This window comes from Salvelinus fontinalis, chromosome 31 (genome assembly GCF_029448725.1).
Source record: "Salvelinus fontinalis isolate EN_2023a chromosome 31, ASM2944872v1, whole genome shotgun sequence".
NCBI lineage: Eukaryota > Metazoa > Chordata > Actinopteri > Salmoniformes > Salmonidae > Salvelinus > Salvelinus fontinalis.
In genome coordinates, this window is record NC_074695.1 from 46,321,620 (window position 1) to 46,340,900 (window position 19,281).

The window sequence follows — 19,281 nt, forward strand, 5'->3', positions numbered from 1 at the left end:
TTGGCCAAGATAGCTGCAGACAAATGCTTATTGTAGCCATCAATGAGCTTGCTGCACCTTGCTACTGGCAATTTGGCCTACTTTTCAGCAGCAAACTGCTCTAATTCCTCAATATTTAAGGGATGCCCTCCACCAACTTCTGTTTTCAGAGCTCGCCATAGATTCTGGGCGTTTCAGATCTGGACTCTTCACTGGCCACTCCAGAACAGTCCAGCATCTCTTCTTAGCCATTCCTTGGTGATTTTGGATGTGTGTTTGGGGTCGTTGTCCTGCTGAGAAGACCCACAACCTTCAATGGAGACCCAGTTTTTAGACGCTGGGTTAAACATTGGACTACAAAACACCTGATAATCTGAAGATTTCATGATGCCTTGAGCACATTCAAGGCTCCCAGTACCAGAGGCCGCAAAGCAACCCCACCTCATTTGTTGGCAGTTATCTTTAAAAATATATATATTTCACCTTTATTCAACCAGGTAGGCCAGTTGAGAACAAGTTCTCATTTACAACTGTGTTCTGGCCAAGATAAAGCATAGCAGTGCGACAAAAACAACATCACAGAGTTACACATAAACAAACGTACGGTCAATAACACAAAAGAAGAGAAAAAAATAATAATCTATGTACAGTGTGTGCAAATGTAGAAGAGTAAGGAGGTATGCAATAAATAGGCCCTAGGGGCGAAAATAATTACAATTTAGCATTAATACTGGAGTGATAGATGTGCAGATGATGATGTGCAAGTAGAGATACTGGGGTGCAAAAGAGCAAGAGGGTAAGTAATAATATGGGGATGAGGTAGTCGGGTGTGCTATTTACAGATTGGATTGGCTGTGTACAGGTACAGTGATCGGTAAGCTGCTCAGACAGCTGATGCTTAAAGTTAGTGAGGGAGATATAAGACTCCAGTTTCAGAGATTTTTGCAATTCGTTCCAGTCATTGGCATCAGAGAACTGGAAGGAAAGGCGGCCAAAGAAAGTGTTGGCTTTGGGGATGACCAGCGAAATATACCTACTGGAGCGCGTGATAAGGGTGGGTGTTGCTATGGTGACCAGTGAGCTGAGAAAAGGCGGGAATTTACTGAGCAAAGACTTTTAGATGACCTGGAACCAGTGGGTTTGGCGACGAGTATGAAGTGAGAGCCAGCCAACGAGAGTGTACAGGTCACAGTGGTGGGTTGTATATGGGGCTTTGGTGATAAAACAGATGGCACTGTGATAGACTACATCCAGTTTGCTGAGTAGAGTGTCGGAGGCTAATTTGTAAATGACATCGCCGAAGTCAAGGATCGGTAGGATAGTCAGTTTTACATCGGTATGTTTGGCGGCATGAGTGTAGGAGGATTTGTTGCGAAATAGGAAGCCAGTTCTAGATTTAATTTTGGATTGGAGATGCTTAATGTGAGTCTGGAAGGAGAGTTTACAGTCTAACCAGACACCTAGGTTTTTGTAGTTGTCCACATATTCTGGGTCAGAACCGTCCAGAGTAGTGATGCTAGTCGGGCGGGAGGGTGCGGGCAGCAATCGGTTGAAGAGCATGCACTTAGTTTTACTAGCATTTAAAAGCAGTTGGAGGGCACGGAAGGAGTGTTGTGTGGCATTGAAACTCGTTTGGAGGTTTGTTAGCACAGTGTCCAAAGAAGGGCCAGAAGTATACAGAATGGTGTTGTCTGCGTAGAGGTGGATCAGAGAATCACCAGCAGCATGAGCGACATCATTGATGTATACAGAGAAGAGAGTCGGCCCGAGAATTGAGCCCTGTGCCACCCCCATAGAGACTGCCAGAGGTCCGGACAACAGGCCCTCCGATTTGACACACTGAACTCAATCTGAGAAGTAGTTGGTGAACCGGGCGAGGAGGTCATTTTACTGAGTCTGTTGATAAGAATGCGGTGATTGACAGAGTCGAAAGCCTTGGCCAGGTCGATGAAGACGGCTGCACATTACTGTGCATTACTGTTAATCGATGGCGGTTATGATATCGTTTAGGACCTTGAGGTGCACCCATAACCAGCTCGGAAACCAGATTGCATAGCGGAGAAGGTACGATGGGATTCGAAATGGTCGGTGATCTGTTTATTATACGTCTATAACAGTTTGGGTCTAGAGTGTCTCCCCCTTTGAAGAGGGGGATGACCGCGGCAGCTTTCCAATCTTTGGGGATCTCAGACGATACGAAAGAGAAGTTGAATAGGCTAGTAATCTTGGCAAAAGGCTTGGCAACCAATGGGTGCCAATCATTTTGTCCATGCCATTTGTCTTTATTTTCTCAATTAAAATTGAGAAAAATATAATTTGTTCCAATAAATCCAATAACAAGGTGTGGATACCAAACGTTTTTGTTGAATTTCAACTGTACGAGCAGACACACACACTCAAGGTATAAGTATGAGGATCTCCCCATCTTCACTCCTCTTCACTCCACTCCTCCTCTCGGAAGCTATACCCCTGACCCTGACCTCTCATGTCCCAGCAGCATGTCCCAGGGGTCACTGCCTTGTCTGTCATCATCTCCAGGCTTTGCCTCCCCCTCTTCTCCCACCCCCACATGGAGCTAGCAACTTTAGGGTTATATCTTTCATTTGGCATGGGGCCTACATGTTCTGAATATTATGTCTCTCTGTCAATGTTGCCAAAGTCACCTTGGAAAATGTGTCTGCCACATGACCAGTGCATGTGTTTTCCATCCCTGTGTGTCTCTGAGTCGATAGGAAGTCACTTGTGTCTCAGTTGGATCACAGAGAACTCCAGTCTGATCTAATTTACTCTTCCCTTACCTCCTTCCTCCCTCCCATCCCTCTCCTCCCCTCCTCTTTTCAGTTGTGATCAGGACAGGGCCTGATGACCTAAGCCCACCAACCAACCCTTTCTAGCAACCCATCACCCTGCTCCCCACTCAACAGCTCTCTCAGACAGACCACCTCTGAACTCTGAGCAGCTTTGGCTGTACTGCCAAGGACACATCTCTGCCAAGGCCTCCAGTCCACGCACGCACGCACGCACGCACACACGCACACACACACACGCACACGCACACACACACACACACACACACACACACACACACACACACACACACACACACACACACACACACACACACGCATAGAGCGAAACACACACACACCAGTTTCATACACTGAGATGTCAGATGCCATTGTCCTTGTGCTGTACCAGCTGCTATGGATGTGAGTGAGAAAAGCTGATCCACTGAGGAGAACACATTGCCCATTGATGAGTGTTTGGATTCTATTCACTCTCTCCTGTCTCCTACTCTTTTAATCTCTTTATCCCTGATTCTTCTTTTTACTGTTATGGTAATTCTCCCTATCTACCCTCACTCTATCTACCCTCACTACTGTACCTCTTGATCACGTTGTCTCTGTTAGTCATATCGAACACGTAACACAGAAACAGTGTTCGTGTGTGTGTGTGTGTGTGTGTGTGTGTGTTGTACAAAGGCAGCACTGTCTGACTGGGCAAGTGAGTGCAGGGTAAAGACATGGATCTAATTACTGTTGAATGTGGGACTCTCTCTCTCTCTCTGTCTCTCTCTCTCTGTCTCTCTCTCTCTCTCTGTCTCTCTCTGTCTCTCTCTCTCTCTCTCTCTCTCTCTCTCTCTCTCTCTCTCTCTCTCTCTCTCTCTCTCTCTCTCTCTCTCTCTCTCTCTCTCTCTCTCTCTCTCTCTCTCTCTCTCTCTCTCTCTCTCTCTCTCTCTCTCATATTACTGGGCCTGCTGGCTTCTAGGCTCCTATTGTCCTGGCTCTTCCATAGGCCATAGTGTATAATGTGTGTGTAATCCAGGCTGTTCACTAGAAATAGACTTCGATTTGAAAAGGTCCCGAGAATGCCTATATGCCTTCCTTGGCGCTCACCCCAAAATATATATATATTGCCCAGCACTGGCGCAAACTCATGATGCTCGGCGTCAAAGCACACTTCTCAGAACAAAGTGCGCTGCTGTGACCGCTGCACCACGGCACACAACGCTCTGGCAAGAAAATATTCGAAATAGCAAGTTGTCTTTAAAGGACAATTCCACCCAAAAACAATCTTTTGGCTGTATTTCTGTGTTTTGAAAGTTATATATTTTGCAAACTTGATGGCTGACGTACAAACCATTTTGGGGCTATATCGTCAATGCTCATGAAACAAATACCAAAAGATAGTTTTTTGGGTTGAGTTTTTCTTTCATTATTTTTGTTTTAAGCTCTCCCCAAACCATAGCCCTAACCTTAACCCCTCGGAAGGAATGGGTCAAAAATAGACGTTCATCCATAATGCGTAGAACTTCAAAGTGAAACTTTGAGAACTTGTTGGTAAAATCCACTTACCCCCCCACCAGTACAGCCACCCCATCCATTCCACACCTGTGCTATAGGCCTGCCATGTGAATGGGGGCTTTCATAATGCCACGGTCGTGAGTCATCCTTATAAGGTTAAACTGAGTGTGTCCACAATACATGCATTATACTACTGTAACTGACTGGAGCCTGACAGGAGAGATATCAGGAACGCTCTCAGTGCTGCCAACACCTGCTCCTCTTCTCCCCTCTTCTCTTTTCTCTCCTCCCCTCCTCTCTTCTCCCCTCCCCTCCCCTCCTCTCTTCTCCCCTCCTCTCCTCTATTCTCCTCTCTTCTCTTCTCATCTCTTCTCCTCTATTCTCCTCCCCCCAACTACATTTTCCCAGCTCACTATGAAATGAGTTATAAAGCCCACCACTTCAGCTCATCAAGCCGACAAGTTGAAGAATCTGTCGATGTGTCCTTGAGCAAGGCACTTAACACTCATTTCCTCCAGGGGCGCTGTACTACTATGGTTGACCATGTAAAACAACACATTTCACTGCGCCTATCTGGTGTGTGGCAATAAAAAATATATTTTTGTATGGCCTAAGTCAAAGCACATCAGAGTCACTGTGGAGAGAGCAGCAGCAGCATGGGGTGTTTCCATCTTAGGGCTGCAGACAGTGGATGACATGCGCTACACTATGGCCTTCACTACAGCGTAAATGGGTTTGGCTCTACTGTAAACAAATAGACACCGCAAACCTCTGCCCCTGTTAGTCTATTGCAGGGTTCCCCAATAGGTGGTCCACGGGCCAAATTCAGTCCATGGGTGATTTTATTTGGCCCTCAAGTTTTCTGACAAAAACAATAATAACAAAATAATACACATTTTTTAAGGATTTTTTGTTGTTGTACATAAAATACTGTAAAATCACCAGAAAATCAGCTCAACTGGATTTTTATTTAGGAAGTCTGTTCCCAAGTATTCCCACGCATAAATAGAGATGCATATGTAATCGTATCCCATATGTAATCGTATCCATTTTGTCCTTTGCTGTAATTCTGGGATTGATTTGCACTTTTCGCACCAAAGTACGTTCATCTCTAGGAGACAGAACGCATCTCCTTCCTGAGCGGTATGACGGCTGCGTGGTCCCATGGTGTTTATACTTGTGTACTATTGTTTGTACAGCTGAACATGGTACCTTCAGCCGTTTGGAAATTGCTCCAAGGATGAACCAGACTTGTGGAGGTCTACAGTTCTTTTTCTGAGGCCTTGGCTGACTTCTTTTGATTTTCCCATGATGTCAAGCAAAGAGTCACTGAGTTTGAAGGTAGGCCTTGAAATACATCCACAGGTACACCTCCAATTGACTCAAATGGTGTCTATCAGAAGCTTATCAGAAGCCTATCAGAAGCTTATAAAGCCATAACATCATTTTCTGGAATTTTCCAAGCTGTTTAAAGGCACAGTCAACTTAGTGTATTTTAACTTCTGACCCACTGGAATTGTGATACTGTGAATTATAAGTGAAATAATCTGTCCGTAAACACTTGTTGGAAAAATGGCTTGTGTCATGCACAAAGTAGATGCCCTAACGGTCTTGTCAAAACTATAGTTTGTTAACAAGACATTTGTGGAGTGGTTGAAAAACGAGTTTTGATGACTCCATCCTAAGTGTATGTAAACTTCCGACTTCAACTATATCATCCCGACCAACTTGCCCTTCAAATACACCTCTGCTGTCTTCAACCAGGATCTCAGCGATCACTGCCTCATTGCCTGCATCCGTAATGGGTCCGCGGTCAAACGACCACCCTCATCACTGTCAAACGCTCCCTAAAACACTTCAGTGAGCAGGCCTTTCTAATCGACCTGGCCCGGGTATCCTGGAAGGATATTGACCTCATCCCTTCAGTAGAGGATGCCTGGTTGTTCTTTAAAAGTGCTTTTCTTTTAAATGCACCTTTGAAAAAATGTAGAACTAAGAACAGATATAGCCCCTTGTTCACTCCTGACTTGACTGCCCTTGACCAGCACAGAAACATCCTGTGGCGTACTTCATTAGCATCGAATTTCTCCCGCGATATGCACTGAGACTAGGAAACACTATCACCACCGATAAATCTACGTTAATCGAGAATTTCATTAAGCATTTCTCTATGGCTGGCCATGCTTTCCACCTGCTTACCACGCCTCTTAAGGATCCGCCCCTTTTTAAAATTTTAATCTGAAATGACATACCCAAATCTAACTGCCTGTAGCTCAGGCCCTGAAGCAAGGATATGCATATTCTTGGTACCATTTGAAAGGAAACACTTTGAAGGACAAAATGTGTTTTTGTTTTCAGAAATGCCATATGGAACATGTGAACTTTCATGTGCCTTAATAACAAACGTATGTGCAATCTGTAAATACGAATACAATTGTTAAATTACAAGCCTAGTTGGTTTAGCCACGGAAAATGACGGGGACCTTCCTGCTAGCCATGATTGGCTGAGATAATGGATGGGCTGGACATGTCGAGAGATGAGTTCGGATTGGTCTGCCATGTAGCATGCTTCTACAGTATCTATAACATGAGCTGTTCAGTATGTGTAGATAATCCTTGCTACTGTGACTTTTTTGAAAGATAAAATAACTGTAAAATTGTTGCTTCTGTTCTCAACATTGCTGCACTGAATTTAACAGGCTCTATCGGCAAAGATCAGTGAGACAAAGTTGTGATGGACTACTTTCTGGAGGACGATCATGTACACGAATCAGACAACGAGGAAACTGTACATTGTAGAGTCTTCTGATGACAGCGATGTGGAAGAAACGGTAATCAACAGTGTTGTTGTCACAGAAGAAGTTGACAGAGTTTTGAAATCCATGGAATGCCCTGTGGAAGCAGAGTATGATTGTAAACGTGGAGGGACTCGAAAAGAGAACACAGGAGGCTGTTGTATAAAACACCTGTCTCTGGATGACATCTTCAAACTCAGGGCAACCATGGCATCCATGACAGAGAGGGAGAAGCGTTCATCAATGCATACGGGTAGGAGTCTAGCTACATTTTCAGATATTATACGTTTCTATGTATTTCAAAGTCGTTTTCTAGCTAGCTAAGAACCTAGTTGGTTAGCTTTAGCTACCTACAGATTAATGTATGATGGCTAGCTATAATAATCCGTTTGCATCGCTAGTAGTATGGGTTAGGATTACGGTTCATTGTTTAGCTCCCTCTGTTTAGCACAAGGCCTCTTATGTGAATCCTTAAAGAGATGGGTGGGGCTAAGACTAAGAAGACTGTGAATGATGCTGAATGGGTGTAGACAAAGAAGAGCTCTCCAGTAGATGTACCAAAACATTCAAGGGCTACTTTCTCAAAAGTGGGGTTACAAGTTAAGCAACTTTCAAGCAGAATTACTTTCCCATTGTTCCTAAACTGCAGTGTATGATATATCATTTTCTAGTTCTGAATCTCTACTTTTATCCAATGTAAAAAACACAATTTCAAATGTTGCTACATAAGACCGAATTAAGGTGGTGGGTCACAATTATTAACATGATAGTTGGAGCTGTATTGTTACATTTCAGTGCAGCCTATGGTGTTATTAAATCATAAATTGATATTGAAAAAACGCACTTGCTATAGCTTTACATCACCTGCCATCACACGGTTGGATAGTTATTCATACAATAGAACCCAGAGAGCGTTCTCCCATGGAAGCTTTTTTAACATCAGATATGCAAATTGCGGTGTCCCTCAGGGCAGTTGCCTTGTGCCGTTATGCTTCTCTATTTTACAAATTGTTTGCCACTGTTACATATAGCTAGAATGTGTCACGTTCCTGACCTATTTCTGTTAGTTTGTTATATGTGTTAGTTGGTCAGGACGTGAGTTTGGGTGGGCATTCTATGTTTTCTGTTTCTATGTTGGTTTATGGGTTGCCTGGTATGGCTCTTAATTAGAAGCAGGTGTTTGGCGTTCCTCTAATTAAGAGTCATATTTAGGTAGGTGTTTTCACAGTGTTCGTTGTGGGTGATTGTCTCCTGTGTTTGTGTATGTCGTTACGCCACACGGGACTGGTTTCGGTTTGTTTGTTCAGTGTTTTTTATGTGTAGGCTTTTTTCCCTGTTCGTGCGTTCTCGTGTGTTATGTGAGTCCGTCGTTCAGATCTGTCTACACCGTTTATTTGTTTTGTTAGTTTATTAGTCAAGTTCGTGTTTTCGTGTTTTTTCTTTAATAAATCATGTCTACAAACTCCGCTGCCCCTTGGTTCCCTCATTGCTCCTCCTTTTCGGTCGAAGAGGAGGAGGACCGCCGTTACAGAATGTTTATGTATGTGGATAATTCCACACTCTACATGTCAGCACCCAAAGCCAGTGAGCTAACTGGAATTCTAAATAAGGAGTTACAGTCAGTATCAGAATGGGAGATTAATAATAAACTGGTCTTAAATACATCTACAACTAAAAGCATTGTATTTGGTTCAAAACATTCTCTAAGACCTAAACCTCAACTCGAGTTGTACGTAAAGGGTGTGACCATTGAACAAGTTGAGGAAGCGAAACTCCTAGGTATAACATTGGATGGTCAATTATCATGGGCATACTGACAATGTTTTTGTGAAGATGGGGATGAGGTATGTCTGTTATAAAAAGATGTTCTGCATTTTGTTACACAAACATCAACTGTACTAGTTGTTCAGCCTCTGGTCTTGTCCCATCTCTGTCCGGTAATATGGTCAAGCGTAGCAAAGACAGACCTAACAAAGCTGCAGCTGGCTCAAAACAGATCAGCATGCCTTGCCCTAAACTGCACATACAGAACTAACATCAACAACATGCACGCCAGTACTTCCTGGTTCAGTGTTGACGAGAGGTTAACTGCTTCTCTTTTAGTTTTTCTGAGAAATATTACTGTGACGCAAATTACAGATTGTCTGCATAATCGAATAACATTCAGCCCATGCATACCCCACAAATAAAATTAAATGTTATTTGTCACATGCGCCAAATACAACAGGTGTAGTAGACCTTACCGTGAAATGCTTACTTACAAGCCCTTAACCAACAATGCAGTTCAAGAAATAGAGATAAAATAAAATATTCACTAAATAAACAAAAGTTTTAAAAAATCAAATCAAATCAAAAAGTAACACAAGAAAATGACTTAACAACATCGAGGCTATATACAGGGGGTACCGGTGCCGAGACAATGTGGAGGCTATATACAGGGGGTACTGGTGCCGAGTCAATGTGGAGGCTATATACAGGAGGTACCGGTGCCGAGTCAATGTGCGGGGGTACAGGTTAGTCGAGGTAATTAGGCATAGATGCCCTCTTCACACCCTCTTAAGTCTTAGTCCCACTATGCACAAGACATGCCACCAGGGGTCTCTTCACAGTCCCCAAGCCCAATCCGAATTCACGCCAACACAGTGTTTTATACAGAGCCATGATCGCATGTAACTCCCTTCCATCTCCAATTACTCAAGCAAACAGCTACATTACTGATTGAAAAACAACTCATGGAACGGCGGGCACAATTAGGGGACACACACAAACACACACACACACACACACACACACACACACACAGACACTCTAACACACAATGTTTTAGCTGTATTGTATGTTTTAATTTTTTGTGTGTGTGTGTGACTTTCCTTGTCTGTAAGTGTTTTGTAGTACCTTACTCTACTCTACTGTACTGTTCTCTCCTATACATTACTGTACTCTAGTCTATTGCAATCTAATGTTCTGTACTTTATTGTTTTGTACCCTGCTGTACTGTGCTCTACTGTACTGTACTCGAGTTTACTCTCTTTGAGTATCTTACAATTGAACTACGGGCCCATGGACTCTTGATCTTGTGGTCTTGGTCTTGAGCTCACTCAAAACAACATACATTTGGTCTGTAATGGTCCAATGCAGCCGTTTTTAAAAATCTCAATATCAAATCATTTCTGGTTAACAATGAAGTACCTTACTGTGATTTTCAATTAAAATTCGTAAAAAGAAACAAAAATAGCTTCTTAGCAAAGAACAATTTCTCAAGCAAGAATTTTACTAGGACTGTCTGAGAGTGGTCTCAGTGATGAGAGGAAAATTGAAAACTAGCTGTTATTGGCAGAAATGTTTGGAACTCTCTTTCTTATTGGTCTATTAACTAATTTAACACCAGGCAGGCCAAAACTCCATCCCACCAAAACAGGCTGAAATTTCAGGCAGTCTTTTCAAACAGCTCTTACACTAAAACAGCATTATCATAATTTCCACAATTTCACAGTATTTTTCCAACCTCATGATGTGGAAGTACTGTATATATAAAACACAAGAAAATCTAGTTTTTGACTGCACTGGGCCTTTAACGTGTCATGGTCTCAAATAAATGAAATACAATGTATTTGCCACATGTGCCGAATACAACAGGTGTAGACTTTACCTTGAAAGGCTTATTTACAGGGCCTTTCCCAACAATGCAGAGTTAAAAATGATCCTGATCAGGATAGACAATAGCAGAGTTGTGTGTGTAGTGTATGTGTGTCAGTGTAGTATGTGTGAGTTTGTGGAGGGAGTCCAGTGAGTGTGCATAGAGCCTGTGCAAGACAGTCAGCGCAACAACAAATAATGGGTCAATGTAAATAGTCCGGGTAGCCATTTGATTAACTCTTCAGCAATCTAATTGCATTGGGGGAAGAAGCTGTTCAGGACACTTTTGATCCCACACTACTCTCTGTAGCGCCTTGCAGTCGGATGCCAAGCAGTTGCTCTACCAAGTGATACAGCCAGTCAAGATGTTCTCAATGGTGCAGCTGTATAACTTTTTGAGGATCTGAAGGCCCATGACAAATCTTTTCAGCCTTCTGAGGGGGCAGAGGCATTGTCTTGCCCTCTACACAACCGTGTTGGTGTGTTTGGACAATGATAGGTCCTTAGTGATGTGGACACCGAGGAAATTGAAGCTCTCAACCCACTCCCCGTACAGCCTCGTCAAATGTGAATAGGGGCGTGCTCTGCCCTCCGTTTCCTGTAGTCCACTATCAGCTCCTTCGTCTTGCTGACGTTGAGGGTGAGGTTGTTGTCCTTGCACCACACTTCCAGGTCTCTGATCTCCTCCCTCTAGGCTGTCTTATCGTCATTGGTGATCAGACATGCTACCTGTGGATGTGTTGGGGTGGTATATCTTTAAGGAATACCTAGGATAGGATAAAGTAATCCTTCTAACCCCCCCCCCCCTTAAAAGAGTTAGATACACTATTGTAAAGTGGTTGTTCCACTGGATATCATAAGGTGAATGCACCAATTTGTAAGTCGCTCTGGATAAGAGCGTCTGCTAAATGACTTAAATGTAAATGTAATGTAAATGTATGCAAATTGGAGTGGGTCCAGAGTGTCTGGGAGCCAGGACCAGCCTTTTAAAGAATTTCATGGCTACAGATGTGAGTGCCACAAGGCGATAGTCATTTAGACAGTCCCTGTGCCCAAGAACACCATGGTAACCTATTGTGGTCTGCTTGAAATATGTACGTATTACAGAGTGGGTCAGGGAGAGGTTGAAAATGTCAGTGAAAACTCTTGCCATCTGGTCAGCACATGCTCTGAGTACGCATCCTGGTTATCCATCTGGCCCTGCGGCCTTGTCAATGTTAACATGTTTAAAGGTCTTACATCGGCTACGGAGAGCGTGATCACAGAGTCATCCAGAACAGCTGGTGCTCTCATGCATGCTTCAGCGTTGCTTGCCTTAAAGCGAGCATTGAAGACATTTAGCTCATCTGGTATGCTCGCGTCACTGGACAGCTCATGGCTGGGTTCCCCTTTGTATTCCATGATACCAAGCCATGCCACATCTGACGAGCATCAGAGCCCGTGTATTAGGATTCGATCTTGGTCCTGTATTGATGCTTTAACTGTTTGATGGTTCATTGGATGGCGTAGCAGTATTTTTTTAAGCACCTTGAAAGCGGCAGCTCTAGCATTTAGCCCAGTGCGGATGTTGCCTGTAATCCATGGCTTCTGGTTGGGGTATGTATTGTACGTACGATCACTGTATGGAAGATGTCGTCGATGCACTTATTAATATATATTAATATATATATGTGACTGATGTGTTAAACTCCTCAATGCCATCAGATGACTCCTGGAACATATTCCAGTCTGTGCTAGTGAAACAGTCCTGTAGCTTAGCATCCGCTTCATCAGACCACTTCCGTATTTAGCGTGTCACTGGTACTTCCTGTTAGAGTTTTTGCTTGTAAGCAGGAATCAGGAGGATAGAGTTACGGTCAGATTTGCCAAAAGGGACTGGGTCCGGGTCTGAATCTTGGGACCAATGTCTTTAGTTTAAATCTTGGTCTTGGCTCTTGAATATTACCTTAGTCTTTGGTTTACAAACCATAGGCAACCCAATTTGAGTAAGACAATGCTCTCTGATCATTGGCTGCTCACTCCCAACCCATAGGAATCCCCACATAGTTGACTACTTTCAAAATGGTGGAAGCCCTAAATGGCAACGTCTATACTAAAATAAGTTAAATCAATCTAGAGTCCTCCATTAATCTCTATGATTGACACTTGACACTGAAACACCTGCTATTTTGCCAAAATAATGATAGGTAAAGTGGTCATTTAAACATCTAACAACATAATTATTTGGATGCATATGTAATTCAACCAATCAACAACTTTAAGATTAATAATATCAACATTGAACATTTTACTGAGAACTGTACAAATATTTTTCTAAATTTAAAGGTTTTGAAAATCAGGTTCAAAATCATGTTTTTACTATTTTGTGAAATTTGGTTTGCAAAAAAATATATAATTTAATATGTAATAGGTTACTCAACATGATCTCTACTGTGTGAGTAGTATATATACTACATGACCAAAAGTATGTGGACACCTGCTCGTAAAACATCTCATTCCAAAATCATGGTCATTAAAAGGGAGTTGGTCCCTCCTTTGCTGCTATAAAAGCCTCCACTCTCCTGCTAAGGCTTTCCACTAGATGTTGGAACATTGATGCGGGGAATTGCTTCCAAGAGCATTAGTGATGTCCGGCACTGATGTTGGGTGATTAGGCTTGGCTTGCAGTTGGTGTTCCAGTTCATCCCAAAAGTGGGGTTGAGGGGGTTGGGGTCAAGGCTCTGTGCAGGCCAGTCAATGTGCAGGCCAGTCAAGTTCTTCCACACCAATCTCCACAAACCATTTCTGCATGGACCTCGCTTTGTGCGCTAGAGCATTGCCATGCTGAAAAAGAAAAGGGCCCTTCTGTGAGCTTGTGACCTACCCCTTCGGCTGAGGCATTGTTTCTCGTAGACATTTGCACTTCACAAAAACGTCACTTACAGTTGACCGGGGCAGCTCTAGCAGGGCATGCATTTGACGAACTGACTTGTTGGAAAAGTGGCATCCTATGACAGTGCCACGTTGAGTAAGGCTATTCTACTGCCAATGTTTGTCTATGGGGGTTGCATGGCTGTGTGCTCGATTTTATACACCTGTCAGCAACGGGTATGGTTGACATAGCCAAATCCCCTAATTTGAAGGGGTGTCCGCATACATTTGAACATATTGTTTGTCTACCTGACATTCTGTATGTTGGAAGATGTGTGCTGAAAGTTTTGGAAAAATAGGATACAAATCTGAATTTGTTTCCAACCCTCAATTTCACCACTGTAGAATGACCCATATAGTGTGTGTGTGTGTGTGTGTGTGTGTGTGTGTGTGTGTGTGTGTGTGTGTGTGTGTGTGTGTGTGTGTGTGTGTGTGTGTGTGTGTGTGTGTGTGTGTGTGTGTGTGTGTGTGTGTGTGTGTGTGTGTGTGTGTGTGAGCCTATTTTAGGCTTAGAGGTTTGGAGTTAAAGTTAAGGTTGGGGTTAGGGTTCAGGGTTATGTTTGGGGTTAAGGGTTAGAGGAAAATAGATTTGAATGGGAATAAAATGTTTTGGTGCCCACGAGGATAGTAAAACAAATGTGCGTCTGTACGACCTCACACGGATGCAGACTCAATGAGGCCACCAGAATTCCAAGCCTCCAGGGCTGACTTAGAGAGCTCAGCTGTGCTTACTCACACGCACGACTCTGGTTCCCTCCCTTCTCCTGCCAAGCAATTTTAACTGTACATTTTAACCATAAATAAGAGCAAAGAATCAAGAGAGCCAAAGCAGTGATGACATGGGGAAGCCCCGCTAAACCCTAGTCAGTCAGCCCAGGCCCTACTCAGCTCCAGGGCTTAGTTCTCCTCCCAGGGCCCTCTCCCTCCTCCCGCGGCCCGGCGCAGGTGCACTCCCTCTGGGGAGAAAGCCAGACCTGCTCCCTTGGCCTGGAGAGCAACCGCCCGCCCCTCCACTGTAAAAGCCCTTTATCTATACTTCTTAGAACAGCTGGGTGCAGCTGCATGTGAACACTTCCACAGTAACCCTTTCTTTCCCCGCCTTTGCTCGCTTCAGATGATGAGTCTCTCTCCTCTGTTCAGTAATTCCATCTCTACTTCATCCTTTTCCTACTGTGCGGTCTTTCCTTCTTTCATTCCTTCCCAGACAATGAAAACACCCCCAGCATGTAGCTATGTCCTCTCTCTCTTTCTGGTCTCTATTCTCCCTTTTTCCCCCTCTTTCTCTCCCTTTGGTCTCTCTCATTCTCTCTCAGCCCCTCCCTCTCTCCCCCTTTGGTCTCTCTCATTCTCTCTCAGCCCCTCCCTCTCTCCCTCTCTCTCTCTCCCTTTGGTCTCTCTCATTCTCTCTCAGCCCCTCCCTCTCTCCCTCCCTCTGTTTCTCTCTCTGGCCGGTCTCTCTCTCTCTCCCTTTGGTCTCTCTCATTCTCTCTCAGCCCCTCCCTCTCTCCCTCTCTCTCTCCCTTTGGTCTCTCTCATTCTCTCTCAGCCCCTCCCTCTCTCCCTCCCTCTGTTTCTCTCTCTGGCCGGTCTCTCTCTCCCTCTCTGTCAGCCCCTCCCTCCCTCTGTCTCTCTCTCTCTCTCTCTCTCTCTCTCTCTCTCTGGGGCCATTACAGTATGGCAGTCATTAGAAGCAGGGCAGAGGAACAGTTAAAGCCACGCGGGCACATTTATGACTTCCTCTGGGAGGAAGTTGACTGGTCATCGAAATGCTTGCCCCACCTGTGTTACACAAATACACACACTGTGTACGTATGTGTGTGCGTGTGTTTATCGATGTGTGCGTGTGTGTGCACGCGTGTGTGAGTCACTTGTCTCCTCTATGAACCCCTCATGTTGAACGGTAGTGGTCCCGGGCTACCGTACAGTACTATGGACGAACACAAATACACGTATACTACAATGCACACAAACACACAAGTACACACACACAAGCCCTTGGTACACCCCACACAGCCCACATAGACACACTGGATGTGTAAAACAGCTGTCATGTATATCCCTGCAACAGTGATTATGGGTGTCTTTGATCCATAATTGGATATACACACGTGAGCACGTGCACGCACAAACGCGCATGCACACGCTAATCCACTAACACACGACACCGCACGGTAGCATGACTTGAATTGACTTTAATGGACCGTGAACACATTACCGTTTCATTCATTAGACCACTCATTCTTTTCTCTCTTTTTTTTTAACTGTTTTTCTCATTCGGAATGAAACAATTCCGCTATTCCCGACACAGATGTACAGTACGTCTTTTAACAAGATGATGGATGTGGTTATGATGTGGGTGTAGAGATCAAGACCTCCAGACTGAACCCACCACAACAGAGTTGCAACGATGAGGTCCCTTCGACAAACAATCCAGCACTGCACGCCTGGCACACAGATGCAGGTTACCATCAATGCCTTCTCAATAAAGAGTGAACCCATTTCTGGAGTGCTGCCCAATGTGACCGTGCACCCCAGCTTCAATGCTCTCTCATAGACAGTGGCTAAAATAAAACGGTGTCAATCGTATATGAATGCCTGGACTCTCCCAGCTCCTCTGCCTCCTCTGTCCCCTCATACATAGAAGAGTAAAGGAGAGCCACTTCAAGCTTCTCCCTTATACTGGGAATCTCCTCTCAACCCCCCCCCCCCTTCTCCCCCTGGGCCAGTGGACCCCAGACACTTCCCTGAAGCCTGTATCTCCGGAGCAACAGGAGAAAGAACTGACGGGTCACATTAGCACAAGTGTCTGTTCAGAGCCCTCACACCCCTCAGTCCTGCACTGCTCGCTTCCGCTAGCCAACGGGGGGCAGCTCACCCCCCACCCCCATGGTTCATAAAGGGATTAAAACGCTTCGTAGGGTCAGCCCTAAGATCCTTATCACACACACTCTAACCTGGAGATCACTGACGGGAGCACTGCAATTACCTTAGCCCCCCCCACCCCCCACACACACTCTCTTTCCCTCTGTCTCTCGTCCTCCTGCAGACAACGTTGATGGAGACACTTCAAATCGTTCTCCACCAATGTTTTAAAACACTGTAGAAATAACAATACGTGTGTCACATTTTCCATAACCTCCAGAGAGAGGTAAAAGGGTGAAAGAGAGACAGCGAGAGAGAGAGAGAGAGAGAGAGATGGGAGAGAGTGGGGAGAGATGGAGAGAGAGATAGATAGATGGGGGAGAGAGAGATATATTGGTAGAAAGAGAGAAGGAGAGAGATGGGAGAGAGAGAGAGGGAGATATATAGAGAGGGAGAGGGGGAGATCACTCAACATGTTTATCCTGTAAAGAGGAGGAAAGGTTTGATCTCCCGGGTAACGGGTGACTTCCCGCAGCAGACTGATTACCGCGTTAGGAAATATCCTGCCCACTGGTGACTACTGATGGCATCATTGCTCTGTGACGTATTCATACTGCTGTAACGCCTGACGGCGCTGGCTGCCTGGGGACGAGTCAACACAGTTCCACCCTAGAACCTTGCCACTCGTCAGACCCATTAACCACGGGATTTGGTCTGTGAGCGTGCGTGTTTGCACCTGTGTGTGTTTGCGCCTGTTAATGTGAGTGCGTGTGTGTGCGTGTTTGCGCCTGTTAATGTGAGTGCGTGTGTGTGTGTGTTTGCGCCTGTGTGCAGCTTCCAGCCCCTGAGAGAGCTCTGTGTCTGGTCCGTCGGTTGTGACCTCTGTCTCCCTCTTATTGTAACACACAGAGAGGAGAGCTGAGGAGGAGTCACTCTTAGTCCATAAACGTGAGAGCTGGGTTTCACCTCAAGCTCCACTGCCTGTTATGAAGGTGCACTTCCCCTCTGGACCTCGGGGATTTACAGTACCACCCCAGACCCACTGCGTGCACGGGGCTCCCTGGAATGCCTCGCGCTGGCCAGACACAGAGCTAACACTTCAACTACCTGTAGTCAAATCATCTCCTAGACAAATGATTAACAGCAGCAAGAGATTTCTGAATTCCACATATTGGAGTTGTATGCCTCGACAAGCTGTAATGGAAGCTGTATGTCAGTGGTGCCGGTTCTGTGGTGTCTGTCTCAACACATGTTGAGGAAGTTGGATAAAGGAGTGTACAATAACCAGCTCTACTTCCCCTTGATGTCACCACTCTGAGAGACATAGAACCACAGTCATTTTCAAGTTTTCCCCTCTCTTTTCTCCTTCTCTCGTCTTTTTTACCTTCTTTCATTCAACGGCCGCAGCAGCCACACCCTCTTCAACCAGCCACGCCACCTCTTATTATAAGCTTAAGGATATTCTATACACACACACGCATGCGCGGATGCACACACACACACACTTACATAAATGTACAAACACAGACACATATAGACACAGACACAAACACACACAACAATAGAATTCGCAGTGTCTGTAAATGATTTGACTAATTTACCCCGAATCCAGAGCGGCATCCTCATTACACAAGATGAGCACACTGGCACGCTCATTGAAATAACTTGTTGTTTATTTAGTTTAATTATAACCATTCACTTTCCAAATAAAATAGTTGAGAAAGGGAAGTAGTCCAACGTAAGTAGTCCAACTGCCTTCCCAAATAAACACAAAACTGACACATCAAATTCGCATTTCACACTAAATCGACGTGATATTTCGACACTTGCTTACAGTTGTTGCTTTTACAAGGTTCGATTTGGCTGTTTGTGCCAGTTGGAGAATCTGTTAGGCATTACAGCCTTCTGCTAACGCAATCTTCCCGATAGAACACACACACACACACACACACACACACACACACACACACACACACACACACACACACACACACACACACACACACACACACACACACACACACACACACACACACACACACACACACACACACACACACACACACACACACACACACACACACACAGCATCTGGTCACAGGGCAGGATGGGTGGCTCCTGGCTTTCATACTGTGCTTAATGCACACACACACACACACACACCCCACTCTGCCTTTCAATCTCTTCTCCTCACCCTCAATGCTCCAGTACGGGCCATAATGCAGAGTTCTGAGCCCCGTGTTTATTTGTTTTCCCAGCAGTGTGGTTGGTAACTGTGTCCCTGGCTTTGCTTTGTCCCACATCTGGCCTCTCTCTCTCTAGGGGTAAACGCTGCTCCATGCTGCCCTCCGTGGAAGACAAGGGCACTGCGATCATTCTGACTTCCATTCACTAACACCTCAAGCTGCTCGCCTGCTGTGGAGGTATGAGAGACAGATCATGTGATGCATCCACCGCAAGGCACAGTTACCAAGATACAAGAGTAGCTGATGTAAAGGTCGTATGCATGCCTATCATCACTATCCTACAATTTTCTCCAAGTCTGTCTCCAATTCAGAGATCACTCTACTTGCTCACCCCCCCCCCCCCCCTAACCCCTCTCTCTACCTCTCGAACCTCATTCTGCTGTGTTTATGAGCAACCTCAGGGGTAAATTATGTCAGCAGCATACTCCGACACTGAAAATGGCCCGTGTTCAGTCTCAGAGAGAGGGAGAGAAAGAGGGAGACATGATTTAGAAAGCCGCGTGTCGTTGGCCGCAACATTCCTGGCCTCGGATGTGCGCCGTTCGTCAT

At 44.9% G+C, this 19,281-nt stretch overlaps 1 protein-coding gene across 1 annotated transcript in view; it reads right to left on the bottom strand.

Annotated features, from left to right (window-relative positions):
* Window positions 1–19,281, bottom strand: part of LOC129830395 (bone morphogenetic protein 7-like) — a 49,838-nt gene that overhangs the window by 19,543 nt on the left and 11,014 nt on the right. The window lies entirely within an intron of this gene.